Source organism: Balaenoptera ricei, chromosome 1 (assembly GCF_028023285.1).
Source record: "Balaenoptera ricei isolate mBalRic1 chromosome 1, mBalRic1.hap2, whole genome shotgun sequence".
Classification (NCBI taxonomy): domain Eukaryota; kingdom Metazoa; phylum Chordata; class Mammalia; order Artiodactyla; family Balaenopteridae; genus Balaenoptera; species Balaenoptera ricei.
Genome location: NC_082639.1, coordinates 29118978 through 29136017, shown reverse-complemented (window position 1 = coordinate 29136017; position 17040 = coordinate 29118978). Strand labels below are relative to the sequence as shown.

At 55.4% G+C, this 17040-nt stretch overlaps 1 protein-coding gene across 2 annotated transcripts in view; it reads left to right on the top strand.

Annotated features, from left to right (window-relative positions):
* Positions 1 to 978: 978 nt before the first annotated feature.
* The window catches only part of COL8A2 (collagen type VIII alpha 2 chain), a 31893-nt gene continuing 15831 nt past the window's right edge, over positions 979 to 17040 (top strand). The window contains exon 1 of one of the 2 annotated variants that reach the window (XM_059919078.1): positions 979 to 1042. The gene's annotated coding sequence lies outside the window, so the exon portion shown is untranslated. Of the gene's footprint in view, positions 1043 to 8765; positions 8913 to 17040 lie in introns of those variants that run through there. The other variant, XM_059919075.1, reaches the window with a different exon arrangement.

Genomic DNA, 17040 nt, shown 5'->3' with positions numbered 1-17040 from the left:
AGAAGCAGACCATTACCCTAGACATGCCTAAAATGGACTATCCTGGGCCCTTGGCCACCAAGTTGGAGGATTTGGCTAGAAAGACCATGTAAACCTTGGTATTGGGGTGCCATTTATTGAGTGCTTACCGTGTGTCATCACTGTACCGAGCACTTTGTATGTATCATCTAATTCACAATTCAATTTTTAGGAGGAGGGCCCAAGTTGCCCAAGGTCATACAGCTAGTAAGTGGAAAAGCTGGGGTTCAAAGCCCCAGCCAAACTCCAAAGCCCGCGTTCTTAACCGTGATGCCTGGTTCGCACTGTGGGAGGGTGGGGGAGCAGGCCTGCGGCTCCCTCTCAGTGTCACAGAGCTTAGGATAGCTTTTAAAGGGAGCGATCAGAGGTCGTCAGGCCATATTTGGTAGCACTGTTCTTGGAGATGGCCTAGGGCCTTGAGGTCTCAGGCTGTTGGGGTGAAACAGAGCCCCAGGCCTTCCCCGAGGTTAGTAGGCAGGCCTGAGATGAGGGGAGTATTGTGCTTGAAGTGTGTCTTGGTCATAAAGGTTAGGACAAGGGTCCTGGGGCACCAGAGCACACGGCCTACCTCCTCCCGCTGGGTTAAGCCGCTGAGGAGAGGAAAGATCACTTTTGTGTCCCCGAGTATAGGGATCCAATCCTTCTCTGAGCCTCTTTACCTCCCCCTCCAGGTACAATTGGGGGCCCCAGGGCAGGCATCCCATTTTGGTCAACTGTATACTCAGCGCCCATCAATGCTGGGTCCAGTCACACCAGAGTTTGAGTGAATGAAGGAGAGATTAAGGGAACGAAGGCTGGGCCCCAGATGTGGAAAATGTTGAGTGGTGTCTGGACCCTGCCAAGAAAAGTGAGCTGCACCACCCTTTCTTTCTCCAGGGGGGCCCTTGCCCTTCCTCTCCTCCCAGACCACAACCAACTTCCCAGCAGCTGTTTGTATGGCGTGAGGTTTTGGATATTTCCTTTCCCAGAATTTAACTTGGGCAACGTTACAGGGTCGGCAAGCTGTGGAAACAAAGCCCCCTTGGTGAGTTCTCGCGGTTACAACCCCACAATTGTGTGATGTGCACCCAGGGGCTAAGGGAAGGGAAAGGGCTGAGGGCTGTGAGCTGTTGGGAACATCACCTCATCCTCTCCCCAGATGAGCCAAACATACAAGGCCCAGCTACCCAACAGCTGGTCCCCCACCCCTGAAGTTAATTAACTGTAGATTACATATCCCTTTGCTTTACTATGACTGAGGCTGGGACACCACACCCCGCAACCCCCAGGCTAGGCCATTCCCCATTCATGATGTACTGGCACAGCCAGCAGGATGGGGCAGGTTTGCCTGGCTGTATGGGAGGGCCTGACTAACCGGGGGTGCGGCGGGGTTCCCAAAGAGCCTGGGTGGCTGGAGTAGTCCATGCTGGTGGCCTTTGGACTTGGCGCTGCCTGGGCAGAGCTCTAAGGAAAGGCCTTGCTCTGCAGCCTTTGGCCACCAGGGGTCTCCAGACCACCACTGTACTGTCCCAGAGAGTTACTATTGGATCCCTGGTTTTCAGAATTTGCCAGAAGATGCACCTGATGGAGTAAATCTCAGAGGCTGGTCAGAGCCTGAAAGTGCCCCTTTTCTTTAGTCACAACCATGGGACCAGAGAACAAAGCTCACATGGCTGCCTGGCTAAGGGCCTGCCTATTGAACCCAGGGCGCTGGAAAGAACACGTTGGCTAAGAAGTCACTGGCTTCCATTCACACCCCAAACTCTCATGCTGGCCTCCTGAGTTGGACGAGCTAGCTCTGAGCCCTCACCTAACCAACCCCCCCTTACTTCCTGAGTCGAGACCAGAGCACCAGCCCTGTTCCCCTGATGTAAGAGAGTCCTGTTCCTGCCCCGGACTCGCACCAGTGACATTTCCATATTCAGGTTACACCTTTCTCTGGTGGATTGGCTGCCCCTACGTTTGTACTGGGCATCCAGGTCTGAGAAGGAGGTGGCAAGAGAGGCCCGGGAGCAGAAATTGCGCTAAGTAAAGTTAAAACAGTCTCCTAACAAGCAGTTCATTGTGAATGGCTGGGGGTGGTGGGTGCAGGAAAAGCATCCTCCCGTTCTCCCTCCTGGAGCTTAAATGCTACCATGTGCTGTTCCCTGGAAGCCAGAGGGCCGGTGGGAGGGGAGGGGAGGGTGGCGGCAGGCGAGGAGCCTCGCTGTTAACCAATCCCCAGCCTTTGATGTAGGGCCAGGCCTGACCCCAGGACAGCCGCTGGCCACTGCCAGGAGAGCTGTGGGATGCAGCGCATTCCTGGGGGCAATTTACGCTTCTGGCGGCAGGAGAGGAAAGTTTCTACTGTGGGGAAGGGGGTGGGGGGAGGGCGCTGCAGTAGAGTTGAGGGCTTGGGTGTTGTAAGGAATAATGGAGGGAGCCGAGGCACAGGGCAGCACCCTCCTAACTCAGTCTGGCTCACCTAACCTGCTTGGCTAGAGGCCTCCTCCAGGAAGCATTCTCTGGTGGACCCAGAGCTGGTGAGGGGCAACTCCCTCACCCCCCCACCCTCTGGGCTCTGGGGGCCTGGACTGTCAGCCATGAGGGCATCTAGGACCAAGCCAGGCTAGAGGAGGGCTGGGAAGACGGTGTGATGAGCATGACAGCATGTGTGAGTGAGTGCAGACAAATGTTATTCATAGCAACAGCTAATATTTATTGCAGAGTGACTATGTGCCAGTGCGAGTCTAAGCACTTCACCTGGATTTCTCATTTAGCACTCACAACAACCCTATCAATCACTATTCCTATTTCGCAGATAAGAAAACTGAGATACACAGCTAATACATAGTATCAATAGACTTAGGACTTGAACCAAAATAGTCCAGTAATGGACACCAAGCTCTTATCCAGTACATTCTGTGTTGCATATGTATGTGTGTGTATTTCAGTGGGTGACTGTTTCCTTGTATTCCTTGGGGAGTGTGTCTGTATGTGAATTCTTTCAGTTAATGGAAATGTAGCCCTGAGCTGGGGGCTGGGGACATGGAGATGCTGGGAGCTTCTATCCATGGGGAAGCAGCTGAAGCCATGTGTGGTGGTGGGGAGGAGAGGAGAGGTTGAAAATAAGAGTCAAGGGTAAGTCCCAGCTCTGCACATAACTTATTAGTTACGTGACTCTGGACAAAGAATTTGAACTCTGAGCCTCAGTTTTTTCATCTGGAAAATGGGGATAATAATGCCTACTTTGCTGACTGTTTTGAGGATAAAACAAAATGAAGTATGTATATTTCCTGGCATAGGCCGAGTGTTCCCTAACTGGCAGTTATGACGAACATATTAGGGGAATTGTCTTGCAAAATTGCTGTGCGTGTATATGTCAGTGTCTGAGTGTGTGCATATGGAAATTTTGCGAAATCAGGGTCGTGCCTCTATTGTTCATTGCTGTATCCCCAAGCGTCTAGCACTACTTTCAGCATAAAGCAGGTGCTCAGTAAATTTTTATTCACTGTTGGCTGAGTGTAAGAATGGAGTGAGGAGGGCCCATAGGGAGAGGGTTGAGTGGGCAGTGTGGGGGCTTCCACCGGGACCAGCTACATATATTTTTTTTAATATGTATTTATTTATTTATTTGGTTGCACCAGATCTTAGTTGCGAAAGGCGGTCTCCTTAGTTGTGGCTCCAGGGCTTCTTAGTTGCGGCTCCAGGGCTCCTTAGTTGTGGCATACGAACTCTTAGTTGTGGCATGCACGTGGGATCTAGTTCCCTGACCAGGGATCGAACCCAGGCCCCCTGCATTGGGAGCGTGGAGTCTTACCCACTGCGCCACCAGGAAATTCCCCCAGCTACATATTTTATCGGGCTCAGTGCAAAATGAAAATGCAGAGCCCCTGATTCAAAAATTATTATGAATTTCAAGATGACCCCCGAGGGCTTCCCTGGTGGCGCAGTGGTTGAGAGTCTGCCTGCCAATGCAGGGGACACGGGTTCGAGCCCTGGTCTGGGAGGATCCCACATGCCGCGGAGCGACTAGGCCCGTGAGCCACAATTGCTGAGCCTGCGCGTCTGGAGCCTGTGCTCCGCAACAAGAGAGGCCGCAATAGTGAGAAGGCCCGCGCACCGCGATGAAGAGTGGCTCCCGCTTGCCACAACTAGAGAAAGCCCTCGCACAGAAACGAAGACCCAACACAGCCATAAATAAATAAATAAATAAATAAATAAATAAAATTAAAAAAAAAAAAAAAAGGTGACCCACAAGAGCATAAAACCAAGCCCTTCCGAGCTACAGGCCCATGAAGACAGCCCCGGCCTCCCCTTGCCTTTGAGCATCACCAGCCCCCAGCCCTCCCCCAGCCCAGCTGTTCAGGAGGGAGTATAAGGAGGCTCCACCCAGGCCTGCCGTGCTTCCCAGGCTGTCTGAGGGAAGGTGAGGAAGGGGAAGGATTGCTCAGTGTCCCTTGCCAGACAGGCCAGGGAGGGACTCAGTGACCTGCAGACCTTTCCCCCAAGGAGCCCCTCCTGAGCCAGGCCAGGCCTGAAAACAGTCCTCTGCCCTCCATCCCTCTAGGAGCTCACCACCCCACCCCACGCCACCGACCAAACCACCAAGCAGGCCACTGGGTGGTCTGGGCACATGTGGTCACATTTAGACATTGATTGAAGCAAAATTGTTATAAGATTAGAATATTTAAGGTAACTTTAATTTCCACAGCATTACTGGGATTTTTGAGGATGGGGCTGAGAGATCCCCTGGGGTAGAAGTGAGGAGAACGGTGGGGCCTGCGGGAGGAGTCTTCATTTCCTTAGTTCTGTAAGAGAGGCCTCTGGCAACTGAAAAGAAAGAAGGAGGGCTAGACAGAGGGAAGGACTTTCCAGGAATTGTAGAACCAAGAGTCTGTAGTCCCCAAGCAGATACGGAAAGTCAGGGGTGGGCATGGGGGTGTGCAGAATCACCAAGGCCCTGGTGGAGCAGCAATTTACCAACACCACGCCCCCTCCCCAGACTATTTGCACACCCCAGGCACACATCTGTGCAAACATCCCTCTCTCCCATCATCTTGCCAGACAGATGGAAGGGGTGGCAAGAGGAAGGTTCCAGCCAGGCCCTCCCCAGGCTCCAACCTAGGGTGGTTGGAGCCCAGAGTTTTCTCATTGACAGATCAAGAGAGAAATTTAGAAGGAATGGGAGAATCATGGTAACAGTAATAACAACTGCTAACATTTACTGAGTCATTACTCTGTGCCAGGATTGTATTAAACCCTTTATATTCACTGTTTCTAAGAGGCCCTATAGCATGGTGGGAAAGGGGAAGACTGGGGAGCCAGCTTGCTTGGAGTCAACCCCCAGCTCATCCACTTCCTAGCTATGTGACCATGGGTGAGTCAGTTAACCCATCTGTGCCTCAGTTTTCCCATCTACAAAGTGGGGACAATTCTTACACCAATCGCAAAGGGTTGGTGTGAGGATTAAATGAACTAATCCATGAGAAGTGCTCACAATAGTGCCTGGCATGGAGTAAGAGCCCTGCAAGGGTTAGCTGTTGCCATTAGGGACTATCATTATCCCCCTTTTAAAGAGGAGGAATTTGAGGTTTGGAGAAATGAGGTCACTTGCCCACAGTCAGGTGACAGAACTGCAGATCCAAACCCAGGTCTACTTGACTCCTCAGCCTGTGCTCTGAACCACCAGGTGGGTGCCAGCATCGGCTCTGCCAGGGGCTGTGCTAAGCAGGTTACATGCCTCGTCTGGTTCAGTTTAACCAGCCACCCCATTTCATACCCCTGCTCAGGCCTAGAACAGTCCTTGAATCCTCTCTGGGCAGCTTCTGATTCTTGTGGCTGAGGAAAATGAAGCCCAGAGAGGGGCAGCAACTTGTCCAAGGCCACACAGCAGGCGACCGCAGGCAGGGCTGACCCACTGATATCTAGGCACTACCAGGGACAGACCAAGGATGGAAGCCCTGGCAGGTGGGATGGGGAACCGGGCTGGGAGTCTGGCCTGGCCTAGCCTAAACGTGAGCCTTGGCTGGAAAGTCTGCAACCTCTGGCACCCAGACACTCATTTCCTGTCTTGAGGTTTGCTGTGCAAAGATCTGGTAGAACAGGAGGCAGCTGTGGCAGGGTCATGGCAAGACTGTCTCAGCCTCTGTTGGGGGATGGGTAGCTGAGGCTCACCTTGGGGGTCCAGTGAACACCAGGGGCCACAGGACAACAGGACAGGGCCAGACTTGGCCTCCTAGGGCCGGTTGAAAGGAGAAGGAGCTGGAGCCCTGCCTAACTGCAGGGCATTCAGCATGGGGAGAAAAGAGGGGCTGGGGACATGTGTGCCACATAGAACCAGGCAGGGGGGCCTCAGGAAAGTTTAAAGGGTGAGTCAGGAGAATCAGGGGTGGGATCACGTAGGGGACTGAGTATCTATTGCAGCAACTGTGTGCGTGGAGCCCATGGGAGCCCCTTCCCGGGCACAGTGCACCCCCTCACTTGCCTGCTTGCTTCACCAGCGCCCCCTTCACTGAGCTCCCCCCCAAGAACAGCTCACACTCAGAGCTAAGAGCTCGACGTGGATTAATGGGTTTAATCCTCACAACAAGCCTATGAGAGTTTTTCAGATGAGGAAACTGAGGCTCCAGAGGTTAGGTAACTTGCTCAAGACACGCAGCTGGTGAGTGGTGGCTCTTGGACTTGAACCCAGGCAGCCTAACTCCACACTCCCTGCCGCTTAGCTCCCACCCTCTCCCTGAACGCTCACCCCCATCTGATCCCCATCAAGGGCCTGGTTTTCACACCAGCTCTGGGGGAGGGCCACAGCTCTCCACCCCAGCCAGTGTCCTCTTAGGTACCCCGCCAACCAGGCCCCCTCCCCTTCCTCGGACAGTGCCCCAGCCTGGCTCCCCTGCTGTCCCTCTGAGCGGCTCAGGCCAGGAGGCCAGACCCAAAGACCTGTTGCAATCCCCCCAATCTGAGGGCTAGGATGGGAGTGGGCCCAGACTCTGGAGCTGGGTGAGGATGGGAGGCCCCATCGAGGAGTGTCAGGGCTGGTGGGTACCTTGGCAGGGGGACAGCAAAGTGGGAGGCCTTCAGAGGGCAGGCAGTAGGAGGGTGAGGGGGCCATGGAGGTGGGCCCAGACCCAAAGACAGACAGCCGTGGGCCCTCCCTGCTCCTTTTCTGGACCTGTGGAGGGTCTTTCCCACTTAGACCAGACACACACACACACACACACACACACACACACACACACACACACTCACACCCTCACCCAAAACCCCCTTCCAAACTCCCCTACTGCCCTTGCTGCCTCCACTTTTTCCCCTGTGGCTGCTCCTTTGGCCTCTGCAGCCTGACCCCTGCCCCTGCCCCTGCCCTCCACGTCAACCACTAGCCCCTAACTGCCAGTCCCAAAGGACTGTGACATCTTGACCCTGGGGGCCTCACTGGACTTCTAGAAACACCCTGTCTTTGCTTTCTGAGTTACTGCTCTCTTGGTTTCCCCCCACCTCCCAGCCCCACCTTCTAGGTCTCCTTTGCTGACCTCTCTTCCTCTACAGGTCCTTTGAATGTTAATGGTCCTCGGTCCTGGCCTGGGCACTCCTTCCCAGAGCATCACTCCCATGGCATCAGTCACCATCTGTACACCATGGGCCCCTAATCTCTAGCTCAGAACTCTCACTTCCCTGCTGGATACGTGGAAGCCCACAGCAGTGTGCAACTCAATGCATCTGACCATCCTCCTTCTGGACCACCACCTCCAATCAGAAACTTGGGCCCTGTCCTCGATACTTCCCTCTTTCTAGGTCCTTCACCCCCACAGCCAAATCCTGCCTATCCCACCTCCTTTACTCCTCTCACATTTGACCCTTCCTTCCAGCGCCCATTGTCCGCCTCATTGGACCAGCCAGGATTATTCCAGCAGCCTTCTCACCAGTGTCCCTGCCTCTGTCTTCCTCCACGTAGAAGTCAGGGGGCTCTTTTTTTTTTTTTTTTTTAATTGACGTATAGTTGTTTTACAATGTTGTGTTACTTTCTACTGTACAGCAAAGTGAAGTAGAGGGGGCTCTTTCTAAAGCACAACTCTGACCACGTCACTGCGCTGCTCCAGAGTCTTCAGTGGCTCCCCATTTCCCTGAAGTGAAGTCTAACCAGCGTCTGCACGGCCTACAAGATCCCGCTGCCCGCCCCTGTGAGCACACAGGCTCACCTCCCTAAACCCAGAATGTGCGGGTCACCACCGTCCCTCCTCTCGCTTCCCCCTAAGTCTCCCCCCACCTCCACCCCACCCCCGCCCCAGTCCCTCTCAGCTAGGTCACCACTGGCAGGAAACCTTCGCGGACTGCTCAATTATGGGCCATCACCCCTGTGCTGCCCCTTCCCCGCACTGAGCACACCATGCCCCCCTTCTCGGTGACAGGGTCTGGGTCTGTGTCCCCATAGACGGGTCGTCCCCGAGAGCAGGGGGCTCCAGACGCAGGCACAGGGCGCGTGAGGGTGAGTGGGGACCGAGCTGCCCGGGATGTGCGTGGGGTGGGGGGGTGTCTGAGTCGGTCCCGGGAGGGAGGCGGCTGTCGAGGCCGGGCTGGGCGCGGACCTTGGCCGTGCCAGTGGAAAGAAGAGGGTGGAGGCCCCGCCCCGCCGCGCCCCTCCCGCCTCCCTGGCCCCCGAGCGCAGCCCGCCCACTCCGGCAGCCGCGAGGGGCGGCCGGCAGAGCGACGCGGAGCCCCGCCGGCGCGGACCCCGACGACGCCCCTGCCCGGAGCCCGCGCGCCCCGGGCCGCCCTCGAGGGCCGGGAGCGGCGCCAGGCGGCCGCCCCTGCAGGTAACCGGGGGGAGGCGGCACGGCTGCCGGGCTTGGGGGCTCCGAGAGCAGGACCCGGCCTGGGCTTCCCCCAGAACTGTCCGGGACAGCTGGGACGGCTGGGCCTACGCCTTGGACTCCGAGGTGAGGACGGGATGGGGGACTGGGCCGGGGGTCGGCGCTGGTATGCGGGCGCCCATCCTGTTTCCTGCTTCCCGGGGCAGAATCCCAGCTAAAGCCCCCTCCTCCCTTCTTTCCCAGAAGCGGGGGCTCCAGCTTCAGACAGTCCTGGGTGGCATCCCTGACCATGTGTCTCGGAGCAGTCACTTCACCTCCGGGAGTCTCCCTTCCCACCTGTAAAATGGGGATGACAAAGCTTCCATCGCAGGATGGTGGAGCAGGGAGGACGGAGCAGTGGCCTTAGAGCCCCCTGTAGCCCCAGGGAGGGGAAACCGCTCAACTCTCCTCTCCCCATCTCTCTGCCGATTCTAGTTTACTGGCAACCTCCCGGTTTCCCGTTTTTTCTGCTTCTGCCCCCAAGTTCCTCCTATTCTAGGTGTCCTGGCAGCACCCCCCAAACTGGAGACTGGGGTTCTGAGGAATGTCCCTGCCAGAGGCTCAGCACCTTGCCGCAGCTCAGGCCTGAGACCTGTGGGGTTGAGGGGACCGACTCACAGCCGGACTGTTTCCCGGCTCAGAGGGGCAGGGGTCTGAGGGCCCCAGAGCAGCCTCCCCAGGTGTCTGTCCTGGGGCTGGAGACATAGTGGCCCCATTAGTCCCCGGGCGGAGAGACACTGTTCATCCAGAGGAGCCCATGAGTTGCAAGTCGGGGAAGGGCAGACCCTCTGAGTTTGCTTGTTGTGTGTATGCATGTGTGAGCCTGTCAATGTGTGCATTTGTGAGGCGTGAGGGGGACAGTGAGTGTCTGCCAGTATGTTATTAATGTGTGCGTCAGTCAGTGTGTGCTTGTGTGAGGTTCTCAGTGTGTGTGAGAACATGCTAGGCTTTTGACGCAGAAATACCACTGACCTCCCTCAGGGGACCCTGGCAACCCAGAAGTCCTTCCTCCTGTCTACCTTCAGCATCTCTTACTAAGGCCTGTGCCCTTGTCTGGTGGCAGGGTCCATCCCCTCCTTGGAGTGCCCTTAGCGAAGGCAACCTCCTAGGGAGCTGCCTTGGGTGTTTGGAAGATCTGGGGGCTGTGGAGCTAGGATGGCTGGAGGGTCAGGCAGTCTGGGGTTCCTCTCTGGGGACTGAGCCTCACTGGCCTGAGTAGATGGGGGGCCCTCAGGGAGCCCATTCTAGAGCCCAGAAGAGGAGGTGTGGGGGGCAGCAACCTTGCAGTGGGAGTTGGTGGTCTCAGTCAGGGCATAGATGTCCCCACTGGCCTCTCGCTGGGCTGGTGAACACCGATAGACCCTTGGACACACAATCACCCCAAAACGATAATGAGGGCACACCACAGACAGACAGAGTCACGCACAGCTGCATAGCTACACTCCCTCCCATTGACAGTCATACACAGTCATACACCAGAACATGCTCTGTTGAAACACATACCACCACAGATGCTGAAATAACAGACAAAGCACGCGCGTGCGGGCGCGCGCACACACACACCACACACACACACACACACACACAAACTCCTACAGACACATGGCAGGCCCTACGTGGCCCAGCCAGACGTACTCAGACAGGACAACACACGCACACTCACACTCACCAGGGTCTCTCTCTCCAGTTTCACTCTGTCCACCACAGTGAAAATGAATTTCCGCTCTTTGGCTCAGAGGAAGGGGAAAGAAAAAGGGAGGTGAAGATATCAAACAGGGCTGTCAGCCTGAGCACCCCACCTCCCCCCCTGCTCCGGGTCTGAGCCAGAGCAAAGGTTGGTTGCCCTACTAGTCCCCCAGCCCACTCCAGGCCCCCCAGTGGCACGCATGGGGCTGCCCTTGTAGGAAAGTGGGGCCTCAGATGAGCCAGTCCCATCTGTGGCCTGAGGCACTTACAGAGCCGGGGTGGAAGAACCAGAGGCACAGTGGCCTCTCATATGGGGTGCAGCTGTGTCTCAGGGTGCCCGTCGAGCTACATGAAGGGGAGGAACCTTACAAGCCGAAGTGTGTGTGGGAAGGGCCATCAGGGGAAGTGGCAAAGAGGTGACTCTGGCTGCGGTTTTCAGGGAGAACGAGAACTTTGACAGGTGCAGGGCGTGGAAAAGGTAAATGAGGGCATTCCAGTCAGAAGACACAGCGTGTGCGAAGGTGTGGAGGTGGGAAGCTGCAGAGTTCTCTCAGGGGAAGGTGACTACACAGTGGGAGACTGAGGGGGAGGGACTGACAACTACTTCGAGGTCAGATTTCCTAGGGCCTTGTCAGAGAAAGGGTGTGAGCTGCAGAGTGGTGCAAACTGGGAATCACTCTGGTTGCTCTGGGGGGAAAGGATGAAGAGGGATCTTACAGGCAAGGAGACCACTTAGGAGGCTGGGCAGAGTTTGAGGAGGAAGGTGATGGGGGCTGAGGTGGGTGGTTGCCATGGGGATGGGAGGCAGGTATAGATGGAGAGGAGTAAGGAGAGAGATTGGACAGGCCTCAGTGATGCTTGGCTGTGGGGATAGGAGAGGGCGGGCCAGGAGCCTTGTACTGGGTGGCCGTGGTCTGACCTCAGAGGAGTCAGGTCAAGGGGAGATGTGGGTTTGGACACCAGGGTCTGGTATGCTTAGGTGCAGGGGGCTGAGTGTTGAGTGTGGCCATGGGTCTGGGGGCTAGTTTAGTGTCTGGGAGGCCTGGGTATGTATGTTTAGAAGCCAAAGAGGGTGTGTGAGGCCATATGTGTGCACACGTGTGCCCAGACATCAGTTAGGGAAGTCACGGTCCCAGAAAGGGAATTCCAGGCCTGCTCTGTTCTATGGTGGCGGGGTGTAGACAGCAGATCCTGACCTCGGGAGTCAGACAGACTGGGATTACTTTCCGCGTGACTCTGGGTAAGGGACTTCCCATCTCTGTGCCTCAGTTTCCTCATCTATAAAATGGGAATGCTAATACTTGTCTCCAGGGTCCTTTTGCCTGCAGAGAGGTGAGGAGTGGTCTGAGGTCACACATGATCAGGGTGCAGTGCCAAGAACTTTCACCCAGACTTCTGATCAGAGTCTGTTACACCTCTCTGGTTGGATCCTGAGAAGGGAATGGGGAGGACCTGGCCCTGCTTCCGTTCAGATTCTTGGAAAGTTCTGAATTGAGAAGTGACTGTCCCCATGCAGGCTGAGATTTCTGGCTCTTGGAGGGCAGAAGTGGGTGGCAGAGGGTTACTGCCTCCTGGAGAGAGCCATGCCAGCACTGCTGGCTCATCTCCTGGATGGGATTATGGAGACTCAGAGAGGAAGTTGCCTCAGGTCACATAGCAGTCAGTGGCAGAACTGAGCCCTGAGGACAGGACCCTGGGCTCAGGCTTCCCTTCCTCTCAGAGGCCGCCCTCCCCTAGCAGGGGCTATCAGGAACCTGGGATGGAGGGAACCTTGTCATCTGAGGTTCTCTAATTTCAATTATTTCTGTCCCCCTGGGGGAGGGTAACAATAAGAGTTTATCGGGCACCTACTGTGTATCAGGGCCTGTGTTTGCGTATCTCATTTAGTCCTTGTAACACTACTGCAAGGCAAGGGTCGGTAGCCCATTTAACAGAGGGAGAAGTGGAGGCTCAGAGAGGCCCATAAACTGGCCAAGCGTCCCCTTGCTGAGTGCCAAGCTGGGATTCACTCCCAGGTCTGTGAGGATGTACAACTCATGTTCTTCCCACCGACCTCCCGGGTCACTGCCCCCTACAGGGCTTGGTTTGGAGGGGAAAAGAATGGAAACTTAATTGTTGAGCATCTGTCCACAGTGTGCCAGGAATTTTCATACACAAGGGACTTTTTTGAGGGACAGGGAACATGGGGAGTAGCAGTCATGAGAAGGTCAGGCCCGGAGGGTGGCCAGGACAGTGAGGGCTGGCATGGTGTTTTGTAGTATCTCAGAATGCGCTGTGGTCCTGGTGGGTCCGTGAGGGTGGGCAACCTCTGGGAGCGAAGGGTCCTGGCCACAGGTCCCAATTCTGCCACTGGCTGTGAGCCTTCCCTGGATCTCCATAGTCCCATCCATGAGATGGGCCAGTAATGCCTCCCTGGCTCTCGTTGGAGCCTGTGGGGAGGAGCAATGTAGATTGTGTGTGTGGGTCATTTCTCCCTCCTGAAAGACCCCAGGAGGTTGACTGTTTGGTCCCCACCCCCATCCAGCATCCACTGCACTCACTAACCAGAAGCTCTCTTGTGTCTAGCCTCCTTCCCTCCCACTGTGGCGGCTCCTGGCCGCCACACAGCTCTGTGTGGGCCCTCCAGGCCATGCTCCCTCTGACAGGCAACCACGGCTCAGCTCGTGGCAAACATTCTTTTCATAGTTCCTGGAGCACAGCAAATCCGGCTGCTTAGCCAGGAATGCAGAGCCCCCTCCTGCAGCGGCGGCAGGGGCTTGGGCAGGGGAGCCCCTGGAGGTCAGGCAGGACAGGGGTGAGTGGAGGACCCCTCCCAACCCGACACACACACACACACACACACACACACACACACACACACACTGTGCCTCAGCTCCAGAGAGCTGCAAGGCTGTCCTCATGTCCTCATTATCTGGGAACTCACTCAGCTTCAGTCCAAACTGACATCGTCCACCACTGGCTGGCTGGTGAACCTGGGCAAATGACTTCTCTCTGAGCCTCTGTTTCTTCATCTGTAAAATAGGGTTTATAATTTAACCTCACAGGGCTTTTGGGAGGCGTCATGGTGATGATGATAATAATGATAATAGGAAACATATATTGAATGTTCTTTATGCCAAGCACTGCTTGAAGTCGGCTACATGAAATTAACGTGTTTAATCCTCTCCAGTGCTCTGCGAAGTAGGAATTGCTCCCATATTATTGACCAAGAAGCTGAGGCACAGACCACTGAGGTCACTGCTAGTAAGAGGCAGGGCTGGGAGAAGACTGTGAGCAGCTGGCCTCCAGAGTGGTTCTTAACCCATCATGATTTTTCAGGCAAGACTCTTAGCCGAGGGCCAGCTCATGGTAGGGGCTCAGAAAATGGAGACTTCTCCCATGAGCCCCGCTCTGGGAGGAGCCAACTGTTCACCTCATGGCCATCAGCATGTCAGGTTGGAAAGTTGGGATGGGGAAGCAGGCCTGGGATCCTGGCCAGTCTCCTTGGGCGCCTGCGCTCGCCGAAGTTGGTGGGGGACGGGGGTATAGACTGTGCCCCACACATCTGGCCTGGGATTTAGCTGGAGGCAGGCTCTGTGCAAGGAGGCGATGTCGCCAGGGGAGGGGCTCAGGAGGAGATTAGGGAAGGCAGCTGAGGGCGGAGGTTAAGAACAGAGTCCCATTGAAGTCGGCTCAGGCACTGCCCTGGCACACTCACCCACCCCACTTTCTATTTTGTAGGACCGCGGGAGCCTTGGTCAACTGGAGTGGGCTCCTGAGGCCCGTGATAGGAGCTGCTCACTCTGTCGCCAGCTGTGCTGGCATCTGGGTTGAGGCAGCACAGGCAGGGGTGGAGGAGAAGTGGGGAGAAGTACTGTGGCTGTGGTCTCCAGGAAGCCCAAGTGTACAGGGGTTTGGCCATTTAGGGTCTGGGCAAGCCCCAAGGTTCAGATCCCAGCCCCGGTGCTTCCTGTCACCTTGGAGAATGGATGTCACCTCTCTGAGCCTCAATGCTCCTCCTCAGAAAAATGGGACAGCAATTCCCGCCTCATAGAGTTATGGGAGAGCACGATAAAAAATAATGCCTGGAGCATGTCTAGTGCTATGTCTGGTGCAGAAAATGTACTTGGGATTTTTAGAGACCATTATTGTTTTTAATTTAAAAAAATTTTTTTTAAGAGCTCTTTGACAAACATGCTTTTTATTTATTTTTATTTTTAATTTATTTTTTTGGCTGCGGTTGGGTCTTCATTGCTGTGCGCGGGCTTTCTCTAGTTGTGGCGAGCGGGGACTACTCTTCGTTGCGGTGCGCAGGCTTCTCATTGCGGTGGCTTCTCCCGCTGCAGAGCACAGGCTCCAGGCGCACGGGCCTCAGCAGCTGTGGCACGCGGGCTCCAGAGCGCAGGCTCAGCAGCTGCGGCGCACAGGCGAGACCATTATTATTAAGGGCTAACATGGGTGGAGGGGATGGGCAGCCAGCTTTAAGCTGTGCTTGAGGTCTTTTTTTTTTTTTTTTTAATTTATTTTTATTTTTATTTTTGGCTGCATTGGGTCTTCATTGCTGAGCGCGGGCTTTCTCTAGGTGCAGCGAGCAGGCTTTCTCTAGTTGCAGCGAGCAGGGGCTACTTTTGTTGCGGCACACGGGTTTCTCATTGCGGTGGCTTCTCTTGTTGCGGAGCATGGACTCTAGGCGCATGGGCTTCAGCTGTGCCACACGGGCTCAGTAGTTGTGGCTCACGGGCCCTAGAGTGCACGGGCTTAGTTGTTCTGCGGCATGTGGGATCTTCCCAGACCAAGGATCGAACCCATGTCCCCTGCACTGGCAGGCCGATTCTTAACCACTGCACCACCAGGGAAGTCCCTGTGCTGGGGGTCTTTGATTCTGATATTTAAGGCATTTCTCAGGCTGACCCCAGCCAGCCCTTCTCATCTCAAACCATCTGTGTTTGCAGAGGTTAAGAGCCCAAGCTTTGGCACCAACAGCCTAGGCTCTACCCCTCATAAGCTGTGTGACCTTTGGCCAATGACTTAACCTCTCTGTCCCTTGGTTTCCCACTCTGTAAAAATGAAAGACAAAGAACCTACTTCACTGGGTTGGTGTGAGGATTAAATGAGATAATTCATGAGAAGAGCCCAGAACCATGCCTGGCACATAGTAGGTATACAATAAATGTTAGCTATGATTAGTTAGTTCGTTTATTTATTCTAATTATGTTCAGGGCATTCACACCTCCATACCCTCACACATGGTATTCCCTTAGCCTGGACTGATCACCTCTCCCCACTACCACCCAGTTAAATCCATGTTCATCTTTCAAAAGCCCAGATCCAACATAAGTCACTTCCCCTCCCTGAGCCTCATGGTGAGGGTGTGGGCTGGGGCCAGAGAAGCTGGAGTCAAGTTGGCCAGTGAGGACCTCCCACCCAAGCTCCATCAGCCAGTCTGGGCCCTCAGAGAGAGTAGCCTCATGCCCCACCTCTGGGGTCATGGTGTCAGAGGGGCGTGGATGGAGGCAGGGCTCAGCTGAGCTGGAGAGAAGGCTTAGGAGCCGCTGGCTTCAGCATCTGGCTGCTTGTGCAGCGAGAGGGCTGGGATGTCAGAGTTTCCATGGGAGCGGGCAGAGGCGAGCAAGCAGCTGGGGGAGAGAGTGACGCAGCCGGCAGGCCTCCCTGCCAGGTGGGCTGGCTAGGCGTCCCCTCCCCATCCACCCAGGATTCATATCTGGGCTTGGACTACGACCCCAGCTCTGCTGTGTGACCTGGACTAGGGCTTATGATAGCCAGGCATCATGGTTGAGCCAGAAATGGGGACCTGGCCATCGAGGGCTGTGACCACATCATCTCTCCCTGCTCAACAACCTTCCATGGCTCCCCATTGCCTTCCAGAGATATACAAGCATAGCATTTAAGGCTCCTCACTAAATTGCCCGAGGCTTCTCAGCTCCTGCTTGTCCTCTCAACCCCACAGCACTTCTGGACCTTCCCTGTATCTGCCAAGCAGCTTCCTACTGCCTGAAATTCCTTTTCTTACTTTGTCTGCCTGTCAGACTCCTACTCACCCTTCAGGATCCAGCCTTAATGTCCTTTCCTCCATGAAGTCTTCCAGGGAAACTCAAGGGAGGGCAATATTTCCTGCTCTGTACTCCCACGGCCCAGAGACCTTAGTCAATTGTGTGATGGCCACTTGTCTGATGCCTCCAGCTAATTGAGGGCAGGGCATGGGGCTGAGCCATTTCTTTGTCCCAAGGCCTAGCCTCAGGTCCCCTACCTAGTGCGAGCTTCCCCAGGCAGGAACCCTAGTCTATAGTAGGGGCCACCCCAGCTTAGGGCCTGACAGAGTGTAGGGACTTCTCCGGCATGGACCCTGGCCCACAGAAGGGGCTTCCTCAGCCTGGGCTCTAGGACAGGAGGAACTCCATCAATCCAGGACCAGGTCCCACATGGGCATTGCTAAGTGCATGGAATGAATGAAGGGAGTCGATGGGGGGCCCTGGCTCCCTGAGAGGAGACTGAGGTTGGGGGCCAGTGTTCCAGCAGGGGCTCCTGGTAA